The sequence below is a fragment of the Nelumbo lutea genome, chromosome 3 (genome assembly GCF_056320005.1).
Source record: "Nelumbo lutea isolate HS-2025 chromosome 3, American lotus-T2T, whole genome shotgun sequence".
Taxonomy (NCBI): Eukaryota; Viridiplantae; Streptophyta; class Magnoliopsida; order Proteales; family Nelumbonaceae; genus Nelumbo; species Nelumbo lutea.
In genome coordinates, this window is record NC_142686.1 from 30,242,841 (window position 1) to 30,258,213 (window position 15,373).

General features: G+C 47.5%; 1 long non-coding RNA gene across 3 annotated transcripts; it reads right to left on the bottom strand.

Moving 5' to 3' along the window:
- Nucleotides 1–8,626: 8,626 nt before the first annotated feature.
- LOC148863970 (uncharacterized) lies at nt 8,627–12,822 on the bottom strand. Of its 3 annotated transcripts, XR_016109005.1 has the most exons (4): nt 12,006–12,777; nt 9,728–11,757; nt 9,288–9,652; nt 8,627–9,224 (listed from the first exon to the last, which is right to left on the bottom strand). It is a non-coding gene; the product is annotated as an uncharacterized LOC148863970 (long non-coding RNA). The 3 variants fall into 3 exon arrangements; XR_016109004.1 differs by lacking the exon at nt 9,728–11,757 and having other exon boundaries at nt 9,317–9,652; nt 12,006–12,822; XR_016109003.1 differs by lacking the exon at nt 9,728–11,757 and having other exon boundaries at nt 12,006–12,753.
- Nucleotides 12,823–15,373: the final 2,551 nt, after the last annotated feature.

Consider the following 15,373-nt stretch of genomic DNA (forward strand, 5'->3'; position numbering starts at 1 on the left):
AAAATATCTAAATTTTGAAGTAAAAAACTCACCAGTTCGGCTCGTAGGGGGTCTTCGATGGAAGCTCCGATGCTTAGTGTGCGAGCTGGGTCCGTAGCTGAAGTCGGGATTGCGATTGTTTCCTCCGTGGGCGAAGGTCGCTCCTCACCTTGCTCCGCCGGCCGCTCCAGTTCGAGGTCGTCGGCCGCCTTGGTTTTTCCCTTTAGGGTGGCAACGTAGCACTTGCGGGACTCGAGCTGGTTGCCCCGCGCTACCCCTATACCGAAGTCCGTAGGGAACTTCATGGCCAAATAGTAGGTGGAGACCGCCGCCCGTAGGACATGCGTGATCGGCTGCCCTATTATGGCATTGTTTGGGGAGGGGGTCGCGACTACCAGGAAATCATGGTTGAGTCTGACCGCACAAGGCCATGTGCCGACTTCCACAGGGACAGTTATTTTTTCGAGGGGCCTGACTTCCTCTCCGCTGAAACCTACCAGGGGAGTGTTCGCGGGCTTCAACTCGCTCCTCTTTAACTGCAGCTGGTCAAATGCTGATTTGAAGAGGATGTCCGCTGAGCTGCCCGAATCTACGAGTACGCGCCTGACCTCGAAGTCGCTGATCCTTAGCTTAATGACAAGCGCGTCATCATGGGGGTAGTGGACTCCTCGCGCGTCGTCCTCCGTGAAAAAGATTGGTTCTTCGGTATTTGGTCTCTTTGGGGGGTTCCGTTCTTCGAGGGCCGCTTCGCGAACTGAAGTCTGGGCTACTGCCGAGGTACACCCCGCTACCACCGAACCTCCCACTATTACATGGATGGTTCCCCGAACTGGCCTCTCTTCCGGAGGCTGCTTCTGCAACGGTTCGGCAGGTCTGTTGCTAGACTCGGGGGCATCCTTTTCGTGCTCCCTTTGCCGATATGCTTTATTGTTATTGCTGTGCTGTACAAAGTTTCTCAAGTATCCGCGACGGATGAGTCCCTCTATATCGTCCCGGAGGTTATTACATTGTTCGGTGCTATGACCATGGTCTCTATGGAAATACAATACAAATTCTTGTTTCTCTCGTTCGAATTTCCTTTTAGGCGAGGTGGCCACTTAACGTATGGAGCGTCTTTGATCGTCATTAAGATCTCTGTCCGCCTCGTGTTTAACGGCGTGTAGTCCGTCCGAACTGCTAGGGGGGCCCGGAAGGACTGGTTCGGATTCGGCTCCTGGGTCGGGTTTTTTCTATTCCCCGGGTTGGAGAGCTCGCCTTCTCTCTTTCTTTTCTTGTTCCTGCTTTCGGTTCGTTGGTTGATTTCTTCCTCTGTCCTCATGAACTTATCCGCGAGTTTGAGGAATTCGGCCACTGTCGCGGGCTGGTTGGCCACCATGTGCCATTTGAACTCTTTATGCGTCACCCCTCTTTTGGCCGCCGCGAGCTGCACTGCGGGGTCCAACCGCGGTACTTGCAAGCATGCTTCGTTGAACCGCTTGATGTTGCCCCGAATAGATTCTCCTTCTCTTTGGACCACTCCGAAGATGCTTTCCTCTGTTCTGGGGCATCGTCAGCTGGTGACGAAGTGTGTGGTGAAGACTTGCACGAATTGGGCCCAACACTTTATCGACCCGGGGGCCAGGTTCCTGTACCAAGTGCGGGCTACCCCCCTAGGGTGGTGGTAAAGGCCACGCACATGCACGATTCGCTAGCCCTGGCGAGGTGCATTTGCGACTGAAAGGCGTCAACGTGGTCGTTGGGGTCGAAGGACCCGTCGTACTTGTCCAGAGGTGGGAGTTTGAAGTCTCTGGGTAAGGGGACCGCCAGGAGTTCCGATGCGAGGGGGGAAGGAACGGAGAGAGCCGGGGCAGCCCCTACCTCGTTCGAGCTCGTGTCTTTGCCTCTGAATTCCGATAAGGCGCGGGTGGCAGTTTGGCGACTTCGCCGTTGAGCGGGCCTTGTACTGGCGCTGCTGGCCTCTGTGTTACTGAGCTCGATGGGCCCGGAGTGCTGGTAGTCTGCCGCCAGGGCGCTGAATCGGTTTTCGGTGAGCGGGAGCTCGGGCTTGGAGCGTCGGGTTGCCAACCTCGCGAGCGAGGTTCCCGACCCGCCTGCGGGTTGCGAGGCGAGGATGACATTTTTCTCTCTTCGGCCTGGGGACGAGGCCTGGCTGTTGGGGTGGTTCTGGGGCCGGGAGGCCTTCACCTGGCAGGGGCGCCCATCCTGCGGGGAGGCTTTGACCGACCTCGGAGCGGGGTGGCGAGGTGGAAGTAGTGGTTGGTTCAGTGGCAGTTGGGGGAACTGATGTTGATAGTGATACTGGGAGATGTTGTGCAGCACTTGGTGCTGGTGAAGCTGGTGTTGCTGGAACTATTGCATTTGGCTTGCATTGCCCACATGCACTGCATCAGATCCTCCAATCGGTTTTGGCTAGCTGCCAGGGGGACGACAGTTGGTTCAGTGAAGGTTGTCTCAATGGGGAGAGGAAAGGGGACGCTTGTGGTAGGAGGGTTTACGGGTGCCACTGCTTGTGGCGTGTTCAAGATGGGGATACCATCCGCCGAAAGGGGGATGGTGAACTGTCCAACGCACACTACGGGGACCTGAAGTTGCTCCCCGGTGGCGTTTGTCTCCGTACCACGTCCGGTGTTGCTGGAGGAGGCCATGAGTGTTGGGTTTTTTGAAGAAAAAAGGGGGTATCGAAGTTTGGAGGGAGGCTTTTTGAAGCGTTTCCCACAGACGACGCCAATTGATGGAGCGCGATCCGGCTGGTCTTAGTTGTCCGCTGCCTTTCTTCCGAACGGGGTTGCAGGGAACCTGAAACGGAGGAGATGGGAAAGTTTCGGGGGGAACCCGGTGCAGAGGCTCCGAAGCTCAAGTTAGAATCCTTCAAAAGCATGGTAGTACCAGATAGCGCAAAGTTTGCATACCTCCGTTGTTGGGGGGCAGGGGGCTCTTATAGTCATTTCGTGTACTCGTCCCGAGGCCCTTGTCAGATCGGGTATGATTACCCTTGTGCTTGTCAATTCGGCCGTCGTCTTTTCTACTGAGACAGAATTGTCACTACCTAACCGTCTAACTAGAGATGGCGGCGTCAGTGGTGGTGGCAGGTGGCCGTTTAGAGTGCTGCTGCCAAACGTCAGATCCCAAGTCAGTCAGGCGTGGCGCCCTCGGGCACGGACTTCCCTAGTGTCAGGCATGATACGATTTGTTTGGCTTTGGTGCCTAGAAGGTGATGCGAAATGCTGAGCGAGGCGGTTTTGAGCTCGGAGGTATATATAGGGCAGGTAAGTTTCGGCGAGGTGTATCCCAAACTGTTACAAGGTGGGTTAGTTCGGCGAAGTGTATCCCGAACTGTTACAAGATGGGTCAGTTCGGCGAAGTGTATCCCGAGCTGTTACAAAGGTCAGTTCGGCGAAGTGTATCCCGAGCTGTTACAAGGTGAGTCAGTTCGGCGAAGTGTGTCCCCTTGTTCCCGCTTAGGCTTGGCCCCTTTTGCGGAGCTGTTGTTTCTGCCACGTGTCACATGAGAGAGGTCGGGCCAAATCTTCCTTCATCAAGTTCCATTGGAAAACGAACGAACTCTGCTTCGGTCTCATTTGAGAAGGAACGAACTCCGGGTATTCTGGGAAGTGCAAAATCCTCCCTTCTTCACAACAGGAGACCGAACTGTGCCTTTGGTCCCATCGGAGAGGAACGACGAAGCCCCATTTTAATTCGCTATGGATTTACCAGTAGATAGAGATGGTTCGTCTTGAATTTTAGTTTTGGACCTTAGTTTCTCAGGCAGCACAACTGAAAGTGGTTCTGGTTCTAATTTACCAATGATTTACTAGTGGTTCTGGTAGAACAATGAATGTAATGAATTACCAGTGGTTCTGGTAAATCATTTCTGACGATAATAGAAGGATTGATTTACATTGTCATTTTGGCAATGTTGATTGAAGGTTCTGACAGTGGTAAATCATTGTCATTTTGGCAATCTTGGTCTATCTTCCTTCTATTATCTTCAGAAATGTTGATTGAAGGTTCTCATGCAGGATTGATTTACCAACGATTTACCAGAGAAGGAAGACGATGAACACAGAGCCACTGCCCTTATTTCTGATTTACCAATGATTTACCAGTGGTTCAGAAAGCGGGGATTACCGATTAGGTTTTTGTAATTTCCAACCAATCAGATTGCACATTTCCAACCGATTAGGTTTCTGTAATTTACCATTCCCAAATCTCATCTTCTGTTCTGATGGCCTCAATCGCAACCTCAACTCAATTGCTACACCATTTTTTTGGAATCTGTGGTCGGATCGGACCTGACCCTGTTTTCTTCCTAGTCCAATGTTTCCAAAGAGCTGCCCCTGTTACGCATGTTTTATGGGTCCTAAGCGACCATCCAATGTTTCCTAAGCGTCGATCTCTATCACTCCATTATCACCCACTTACAGTGAAGAAGACAACGAACTATTCCGAACACAACCACTGCAAGATGAAAACGAACTATAGTGAAAAAGGAGGAAGAAAACGAACTCTCATGAAGAAGGACGAAGAAAACGAACTCTCGTGAAGAAGAAAATGAACTCTTGTGGAGAAAACGAACTTTGGTGAAGAAATCGGCCAACAAGATGAAAGACGACCGTCGTCCGATAAAGAATCGTTGCCAGAATATTTTGGGAAGTGGAATATTCCAAACACCATGTCTGCTTTAAACCTATTCATGGGCCGGGTGGCCCGACGGGCCGGCCCGGCCCGACCCCGGATGGGCTTGAACAGGCTTTTTGGCCCATGGGCTTAACCTTGGGCCAAAAAGCCTAGCCCGTATAAAATTTGAGCTGGGTTCGGGCTTTGCCAAAATAGCCCGGCACGACCTATAGCTAAACCTAAGTAAAAACCTTATGTGATGTCCATTTGAATAATTTTTTTTGATTTGAGAATGTTGTTGATTCACTTGTAGGTCCATTGTTCATTTAAATAGGGGAAAAACATCTAAATTAAAATAGAAAATATTCATTTGAGTAGGGAAAAATTTGAATTTTTTTTATTAGGTCGGGCTTCGGGCTCGAGCTTGGGCTTTGGGCTTTTTATCAGAGCCGGGCTCAGGCTCGGGCCTAACATTTTTCTGTTAATAAAAAGTCAAAGCCCGGCCCGAGCCGGCCCATGAACAGGTCTAGACTTTGCTTGCAATTATTAATGTTATGGTTTAGGGTTCGACTGTTTTTTGAAGAGAGAGTAATGAGTTTTTCGAATAAGGGTAGAACTGGTATTTTGCAAATAGCTTAGATGATCTATAAGGACACAAATGTAATTTTTTGGTTCAATAACGGAGGGGAGGTTTTTCTCGATTATTAGAAACCTCAAGGGAGGTTTTTGTACTTTATCCTAAATATAATATAAGTATATATTTATATATAATATAGAAAATATGTGACATATATTTGGTTAACCAGTGATTTTTTTGTAGGTTAATCAAACACAACTGATCTTTTCATTTTTCAAAAAATTTCAAACCAAAACTGAACTGATCGATTTGATTAACCGCATTTTACGATTTAGCTTTCTTGATTTAATTCGATTTTTCAATTTTTCAAGAACACCCCTAGGTCTCTGTTAAAATCTGTTCGGAAGAATTCTTTATTGACGAGCTGCTGCCACTCCTTTGTTTTCTGCAATTTGAATCAGTTTCAATTTTCCCTAATTTTATTGTTTAGTAGTTTTCTCCGTTTGCAATCTGCAAAGGTTTTCTTGTATCCGACAATCTATTTTCTTAATTTGGATAATGCAAACGGGGTTTGAATGAAAATGGAATCCAATCAGGCAAAACGTTACTATTAGCAGAGTGCATCAACTTCATCATCGGATGGCCATCAGCTTCAGCAGCTACCGATCTTGCTGTCTGTGATAAAGAGCCCCTTGTACTTTATTTTGCGATAAAACCCCCTTCCGTTAACCTCCTGTTCGAAAAGGCAATTATAACCTCGTTGTAATTACTGGATGAAAAAATCACTGTTCATCTTCCCCGACCTTCACATCATGACGACTAAGCTTTTTAGCCTTACGTCTCTTTCTATTCCCCCTCATTTGGACCTAGACAATCGGTACATGAGAGATATGTCGAAAGCAAGTGATGGAGGGAGATTTGGCTCGACCTCTTGGCCGCGCGACACGTGGAAGTAACCGAGAATGACCTGGCAGGAGTGACAGTTCGACACGACAGCGGGCCCATGACCCGAGCTCCGAGAAAAGGAGCCCTGAGCTCTCCAAGGAGGAACCCGAGCTCTCCCTTAGAAAAGCTAGCTTATGCGTTGGTCATTGTGGCTCGCAAACTCCGTCCGTATTTCCAAGCCCATACCATCATCGTCCTCACCGACAAACCCTTGAGGCAAGTATTACTCAGGCCCGAGGTCTCTGGTCGTTTGACGAAGTGGGCCATCGAACTCAGTGAGTATGACATCCAGTACAAGCCACGAACTGCTATCAAAGTTCAAGCCTTGGCGGGTTTTGTTGCAGAATGCATGTTTAGCTCCGAGGTCCTCATCCCGGTTGAGCATGAGGCTCCCAGTTTGGGTGAGCTTGGTTCTCCCAGGCAGGTTGAGTCCGAGCCCCGTGAGGTCGCACCCAGTTCGGTATCTCTCCTGGTTAGGCCGAGCGCGAACTGGGATGAAGAGACCTAGATCCTTCACGTAGATGGCTCATCAAATCAGCAGAGCAGCGGAGCCGGTGTAGTTCTTTACGGTCCGAGTGGCATGAAACTAGAGTACGCGCTACGCTTCGAGTTCGCGGCATCCAACAATGAGGCAGAATACAAGGCGTTGATAGCCGGGCTAGCCCTGACGCAAGAGGTAAAGGCAAAACACATAATTATCTGCAGCGATTCCCAACTTGTGGTCAACCAAGTTATAGGGGAATACGAAGCCCGCGAGCCAACTATGATTGTTTACTTGGCAAAGGTAAAAGAGGCTCTGCTTAGCTTCCAATCACACTTCATCAAGCAAATTCCAAAGTCAGATAACGTTGAGGCCGACGCCCTGTCCTGGTTAGCCAGCACCAGTGACAACACCATGAGAACTGTGTACATAGAGGACTTACCTCGGCCTAGCATTCTCCGGGGGGCAGAGGAGGTCGCTCCTGTCGCCCAAGCAGAACCGAGCTGGATTGATCCACTCGCGAGCTTCTTGGTACACGAAACCCTCCCCGCAGACCGCAACGCCGCCAAGAGGGTAGAGCGCCAAGCAGCCAAGTACGTCATAATAGATGGACGACTGTACCGAAAATCCTACACGCTCCCCTACTTGCGCTGCTTGCGGCCTCCCGAAGCCGAGCTCGTACTACATGACATTCATGAAGGCCTATGTGGCGGACAGCTGGGGGGCAGGGCCGTCGCTCAGAAAGCACTACGACAGGGGTACTATTGGCCAACAATGAAAGCAGACATCATCGGGCTAGTCAGGAAGTGCGAGAAGTGCCAAAAGCACACTAATATTCACCACCAGCCCGCCACCGACCTCAAGTACCTCACTAGCCCATGGCCCTTCGTAGAATGGGGTATCGACCTACTCGGGCCATTCCCGCCAGCAACAGAAGGAAGGAAGTTCGTAGTAGTGGTAGTAGACTACTTCACCAAGTGGGTTGAAGCTGAAACTCTCGTAACCATCATAGTTCGAAATGTTCAGAACTTCTTCTGGAAGAACATAGTGTGCTACTTCGGGCTACCTTGGGTGCTGATCTCCGACAATGGCAAGCAGTTTGAGGACATCAAATTCCAAGAGTGGTGCCAAGACATGGGAATCCGGCAAAACTTCACGTCGGTTGCGCACCCACAAGCAAACGGTCAGGCAGAAATCACGAATAGAGCTATCCTCCGCGGACTAAAAGCTAGGCTAGACCGAGCTAAAGGGTTATGTGCAGATGAGCTGCCTAGCGTCCGATGGGCATACCGAACTACAGAGAAAACCGCCACCGGAGAAAATCCCTTCAACCTCACCTATGGCACGGAGGCAGTCATCCCAGCCGAAATCGAAATCCCCTCACTTCGGTTGGAAGCATACAACGACAATACTAATAACGACGAGCTATGCACCAACCTCGACTTATTTGACGAGGTGAGGGACCTCGCATACATCAGGACCGCATCGTACCAGCAAAGGGTAGCTCGGTACTACAACGCCAGAGTTAAGAGACGAAACTTCCGCATCGGTGACCTGGATCTCCGCAAGGTCATGGTACCTGAGCCTGGCGTTGACAAACTCGGGCCGGACTAGGAAGGACCCTGCCGAGTAAAGAGAGCACTCGGGGGAGCATACGAGCTCGAGACCCTGAAGGGTAAACAGATACCCTGGGCATGGAACATCGTCAACTTAAGATGATATTACCTATAAATTATCAAACTAAGTAGGCCATGAGCCACTACCAGAACCTAAGGGCCAAAATGCTGAGCTAACAAGGACCTCGGCACCGTAAGGGCCAGAATGCCAAGCTGAAGATGACCTCGACACCTCATCAACGAAGCAGGCTGCACGAGTACGGATCCCGAGGTGCATAGCCCAGGACCCAATTCTAGCCTATGTTAACTAACCAGGCGAAGAACAGATCGGGCATATAGCCTTACCATGTTAACTCGCCTCAGGGCCTAAGTCTAGTAGTTCGGCGAAAAGGGAAAATGACTGCCCAACACTTAACCAATAAAGGGGACTATTCATTGCAAAATAATTTTGCTTACATTTCGTTCCAAAAAAAAAAAAAACACAACAACAACGAGCTCACAGGCCCGGAGGTACATCTTCCTCGCCTTCGGAAGGGACTTTGACAATACCCGAAGGTCCCGCTTTGTCTTCGGAATCTGCATCATCATCAGCTGCGGTAGCCATTTCCAGAGTGATGCACGAAGTGGTTATGACACTAATGTTGAGCTCAGGGTACGTATTCCTTATCATCTATCGGCTCAACTTGAAACCCCTTTTGTACGAGCCCACCATCATGTCGTCAAAGCGCGGCAAAGCGATGTAATCGTCAATGACCTTCACCTTCGCCTCCTCGATGGCCTGAGAGAGGATCTCAGTCTTCTCCCTGATATCATCCTGAAGGTACTCGACCTGATGCTCCAAGTCTAGCTTCAGGTCCGCCATGTGTTTCACCACCAACCCTAAGGCCTCGTTGTCCCTTCGAGACCTCGTTAGCTCGACTCGCGCAGTGCGGGAAGCCTTTTCGACAGCTTGCGCTTGCTTCAAGCCCCTCTCCGATTGGATTGTTAGAGCGTGGATAAAGGAGTTCACCTGCCAAAATGAGAATAAATCAGCCCGGCAAAAAAAAAAAAAAGAAAAATTACTTTGACTTACCACCATGGCGTGAGTAGCAGCACACACACCTATGTGATTCGGAGGAAGATCAGCCCACGCCGCGACCTCCTCAGGGCAAATAGCCTTCTTACTTTTTCAGAGAGCGTGGCTCGGCGTCAGCACACTCCCAACCCCATCCTGACTTCTCGAGCCTGAAGGCACAACCTGGGTATAAGCAGTATTGGCCTAGGGAACCCCTGCCGCTTCCTGAACTGGAGGGGCCACCTCGGGCTCCCAAGGAGGCTCCATTCTCGGTGCCTCGGGCTCCGCAACTCAGGAAGGATTGGCACGGACCCGCTTAGCGGCTCGCTTCATCATACCATCAAACAAGCTCGCACCTCGAGTCTTCTCTACCTCCATAACACCTGCAAAAAGGAGCTCAGCATCAAAAGACGAGAATAAAAACAAAGCAAAAGCAAGCCTCTGAGCAAGAAACCTACCCGAACTCAGACCGGCCTGAATAAGCTTGGCCTCCATCAGGTAGACTTGGTATTCGAGCCCAAGCCAGGCCCAGTCCTGGAGGCCCTTCGCCGTATCTTTATCTAACGTGGCACTAGGATCAAGAACAGCCAATCCCCACTCGGTAGGAAACGACCACCCCATAGCACTTCGAACCACGAAGTAGTCCCGCTTCTATGCTGGGACCTTATTCAGAAGATCGTGCAAAAGCTTGAACCTCGGACGAGGAGACAAGTAGTAGGCCCGCCTACGCTCGGGCAGGGGACCCGCTTGCTTTTTGAGCATAAGAATGGCGGAAAAGATTTCCAGGTCCAATGGAAGGCAATGTTCGCAACAAAGGAAGATGGTCCCAACAAGGTTACGAATGGAGTTCGGGTGGAGCTGACCGACAGTAACGCCAAAGTGATTCATGACCTCGATGATAAGGGGATGGAAAGGAAGGTGCAGCTTGTCCTGGAATATCACGATCTCGTCCGGACCGTGCTCCCAAGGGAAGTCGCCCGAGGGTAAAATGTAAGTATACTCCCTGAGCAGGTTATACTGAGCAATAAGGGATCTAAGTATCTCGGGCGTCATAGTGGAAGGTCCAAACTTATCTGGCATCCGACCTCGACGGGAGGTGGATGCCAAGCTACCCGAGATGACTTGGCCTACGGGCTCGAAGTCGAGCTCTACCTCGGGTCCTGCCTCGTACTCACTAAGGTTGTCAGGGGCAGCAGCTCGGTTCGTGGACTCAGCATCTGGCCCCCCAGAAGACTATCTAAACTACCCGAGCTGGACATTGAGTCGAAAAGAAGGCTGAGAACTCACCGGGGAAAAGCTACTGGACTACGAAGAATGATGCGAGCTCAAGGAACGAATGCTAAAGAATGGCGAAGGAAAGTGACCAAGGTCCCCCACTATTTATAGCCATTGTACTCGCGCATCAACGACCAAGATCAAAACCATCCAACGGCTCCCAGCAAAACTGACTGCGTGCCCCCCGAGGTGAAGTTAGTTTAGCGCGAATTTTTGACGTCCAAAAATTTATAATCGTTTGACGTCTGCGCGTGAGCTGCACGCGACCTGGGATTGACCCCTGGTCGAACCAAGCCGATCCTGATCGATCTGAAAGCACAAGCAAGTCAGACAGGAGAAGCTCCAACCAGGGCGAAGGCGTCACGAGGCAAATCCACCCGTCATCCTGTGAACTCTCCACGCTGGGTTAGGACCCCAGGCACAGGGAGTGGGGGGCAATTGATGGAGGGAGATTTGGCCCGACCCCTTGGCGCGCGACATGTGGAAGCAACCGAGAGTGACCTGGCAGGAGTGCCAGCTCAGCACGTCAACGGGCCCACGACCCGAATTCCGAGAAAAGGAGCCCCGAGCTCCCCAAGGAGGAACCTGAGCTCTCCCTTAGAGGCCCTGAGAGCGCAAAGGGTGAAAACCCGAGTTGACCCACTTCGGGGCAATTCGGGCCACACTTCTATCCGAACTCAAGACTTCACCTTGCACACCACTTCGGCTCCAAGTCGCCTGACTGAATAACTGTACCTGACGCCAAAGAAGCCCGTAAACAGAGGCGGCGTGCCTGACTGATTAGGGGTCTGACACATGATAACCACCCTCCAACGGCCACCTGCCATCGCCATCTCAGACGTGACAGAGACGGCCTTGACAATGAAGACAGTGGCGGTTATAACACCCGAACTGGCATCTGACAGAGGTTATGACACCCGAACTGGCATTTGAAAGAGGTTATGACGCCCGATCTGGCGGAGGTGATGATACCCGATCTGACAGAGGTATGAGAGTGAGTGTACCGGGGTGATTATAAAATGCCCCATTCCCCCAAAGAAAGAGGTATGTGATTTTTGTGTTTTCTGGTCTTGAAGTCCTTTATTTCCCCTGGCCTTTTTGAGAGCACTAACTTGAGCTTTGGAGTGTTCCAATTGGGTTCCTCTCCGGAAGTCTCCAGTTTCTTCATTGTTTCAAACACCTTCAATTCCGTCAGAAACAACGTAGCTAGCAGCTAGGATCGACCGAATTGCACATCATAGGATGGACATCAAATATCAGATAACCCATATCAGAATCTAAATCCCAATTCATACTGAGAAGCCAAATACAGGCAAATGAAAAAATATTTTAACAAGTAGACAACGCACATAACGAAAGAAAAATCCAATCCCGAACCTAGAATCGTAAAATTAAATCAGAAAAAATCCCTAAAAGAAAAGAAAATTATGGAAGACAGAGAGAAAGAGAGGAATAGAAGACCTCGGAGGAAGGCTTAACGTGCTTCTTCTTGTGAGATGACGAAGATTTTCTTTTGGAGGAGGAATTACCAGCAGCCATTGGCTTTAGTTCAACCTGCAACAAACAAAATAAAGAGAAGCAAAAAAGGAAAAAAATAATTAAAAGACAAACAGAAAGCGTTAAGGGAACAGATAGATTGAAAGAATCGAACGTAAAATTGAAGAATTATCCAATCCCTGTTTCGGTGGTACAGGCTATAGCAAGCCTTAGGTCTTCAGAGGAGTGCTCGATCTCTCGCTGCCGGCCCACAGCGGGTTCTGTGAACGCATTGTACAGGGAGTTTTTGACAGTGCGATGACTTGTTGTCAAACGAGGACTTGCAGATTCGTTCTATGGAGGAATCGTTCTCAGGCGAGGACTTGCAGAAGCTGCAACTGATTTCTGGGATGAAAGCGCGCTCGGATGGAAATTGAAACTCGGATTAGGGATAACATCCTTGAAATCCAGGCAATGGAACAGATCCTAGATACACTCCCTCTTGCCCCCGTGATAACGTTGTCCTGTAACCTAAACTTTCTAAGAGCTTGAAGTTGGGTAATACGGACTGTTGTTGGGCTATCAAGCATTGCAGTTTCTCATGATCGTGGCGTCGGTGACGCCGTAGAGATGAGATTGAAGACGGAGAAGGAAGATTAGAAATGGGTTGTCCTTTTATTTCGGAGAAGAAGAAAGGGAAAACAATAGGTTAAAAAGGTTTTAAGAAAAAAAGGGCAAAAAAAATTAATAGAATATTTTGGTAATTTAACGCATTTCGTCATCTGACTAGTGGGTATTTGTCACGACCCCATAATATCGGGGGGCTTTATAATTTGTCATTTTTATTTTTTGATTTAGTGTTCCATATGAAATAGGTATATATCTCAGACCACTACACCTCAAAAATCCAAAATTACAGCCCCTCCTAATCTATTAGTAGCCCCCTATAAACCACATGTTGCCCATAAATTTGACATGGATGCATGGTTAGGATTCATCCCACATATGATGGGATTAAGATTTCTGAGGTAGACTGAACAATAAAAACCCTTTATTTATTTATTTATTTATTTTTTACAGGAATTGTTACTAGCTTTTTCTATTTCATCACCTCTATTTCCACATTATTATATTAATCGAAAGCCCCAATTGTCTCTAAGAAACCAGAACTCTATGTTTCCAAATAAATTATCGATTGAATATTGAATGCTTTTAAAAATATACCTCGATTAGAAAATGGTTCCTCGATGGTAAGTTTCCAGGACCTTAAATTACTTAGTACCCGTAACAACACAAGCAACCCAATCACAAAACTTGAAACATTTGACAGAACCATGACCAAAAAGAAAACAGATACAGAGACAATGTTTCTTCAAACAAAATAGCCATGACCAAAAAGTAAACCTATTTGGTTTCCAATACAGCAGAACCATAAATTACAAAATCAGAGATAGTATGAAAGGGTGCAAAGTACAAACCATGCTGTCTTCAGGCTTGATTTTTTTTTCCCATTTTGGAAGAAACCCAGATAAGATGAAGCGTAGAAAAGCAAAGAAGGTTCACCGTCAGTTAGCCATGCCCATGGTTGCTCTAGTTTAGTTTCAGTTTCATGGAAGAAGGTAATGAACAATTTCTTCTTTAAAAAGGTAATTTTGGAAATTTAGAATGTTATAAATCATATGTGACATCACATGCATCAATTAACTGACAAATGGCGGGTACTAAATTAGCAGTTCTTGAAAGTTTGACTACTGTAGTAATACATTTTGAAGTTTGGGTACTAACTTGACACTACCCCCAAAGTTCAAGGTATTAAACTGAAAATTTCCCTATAAAATGATCTGTTATCATCAATTTAAGCTCAATATGCAAATTTTGCATATTTGGTTGTTTGGAAACCATGCAAATAGATTGTAAATGCAAATGTAGTGAATTCTGGTCCATACAAATGCAAAGTTTGGTTAATTTTACATTGACAAATTTTCATTTTTACCAATTGACTTACTTTTTGTTGTAATGGATGCAAACACAAATCCCAATATAAAAATACATCTTTTTTGACATTAATTACTTTGAATGTAAATTTACTTCTTTTTTCGACCTAAAATTACCTCTCATTTTAGGTGTAAACATGCCTTATAAATTGTGTTTTTTGTTGTTGTCAATACACAAATTTTTTCTTGCCAAATGCTAGCAAAATTGAACCAGAGTACATATTTGCACTGAACCAGCGCTTACACCCTATTTGCACCATTTCTAAAGGCAGCCTTAAGATTTAAGAGTGAACCGTTTCCAAAGGCAGCCTTAAGATTTAAAAGTATCGATACTTTGAGCCTTATTTGACTGTAACTCACTTTGCCATCTAGTGGAATTGGTATGTGTAAGTGCAAAATCAGAAAAGCTTTTGAGAACTATCATCCCCTACCTATGCTCAAGCACATGGAGATAAGGTTTGAAATATTGATACGGCTCGATATGCCGGTAGGGGCATATTGGACTGCACCGGGGCTCGCTCCCCTATTTTATTTATTTATCTTTTTGAACCTGATTCAAAGTGGTGGGTTTAAGGCTTATCTACCCCCTGAACCAGGTTAAACCCCAATATGCATCAAAGTTTTGAACCTTTCATGAAAACATGAATGACCGAAACCACCATCAATTATAAGTGACCTATCCCAGTTACAACCTACAAAACGTGTCTTCCATATGCTCTAATCGTCCAAGCACACCAAGGTTTTTAAAACCGAACCGGATAACAAACCGTTTAGGGGTCTGATTCTTGGGTCGAATGGTCTGACCGTTCAAACTGAACTGACAGCCTATTCTGACAAAAAAAAATTAAAAATGACTAAAAACCATTCCACGGTTTGAACGGTTTGCTGACCAAATCAATAATTTTTGGCCAAAATGATGGTTCTAGATAAAACGGAACTGGTCAACTTCCCAATTTTCTGATCCGACCGTCCGGCCAGTTCCGGTTTTGAAAATCATGAAGCACACTATGGGCCATAAAAATTCTCTTATTTGAGATCGAGACCGAGAGTTAACCATTTATTGCAGATCAATGTCGTTGGAGTTTTCCCACCCGCGCAGTCATATCCAAGTTTAAAGTATTGATGGATATGGCATGGCATCGTATATGATATCGGTATCAAAAGTCACCAATATTCGAAATCCTGAGAGTTGGAGGGTTTTGAAATGTCTCAGATATTAGGAATCATCCCTACTAGCATATCTGCCAATTATTGGGCTGAAAAGGTAAGAAGAAAAATCAAGTACCCATTGTTCCAAGTACACAATATACATGATATTTTAAACCTTGGTCATATCTTGACTGGTTGGTGGAGGAAAGA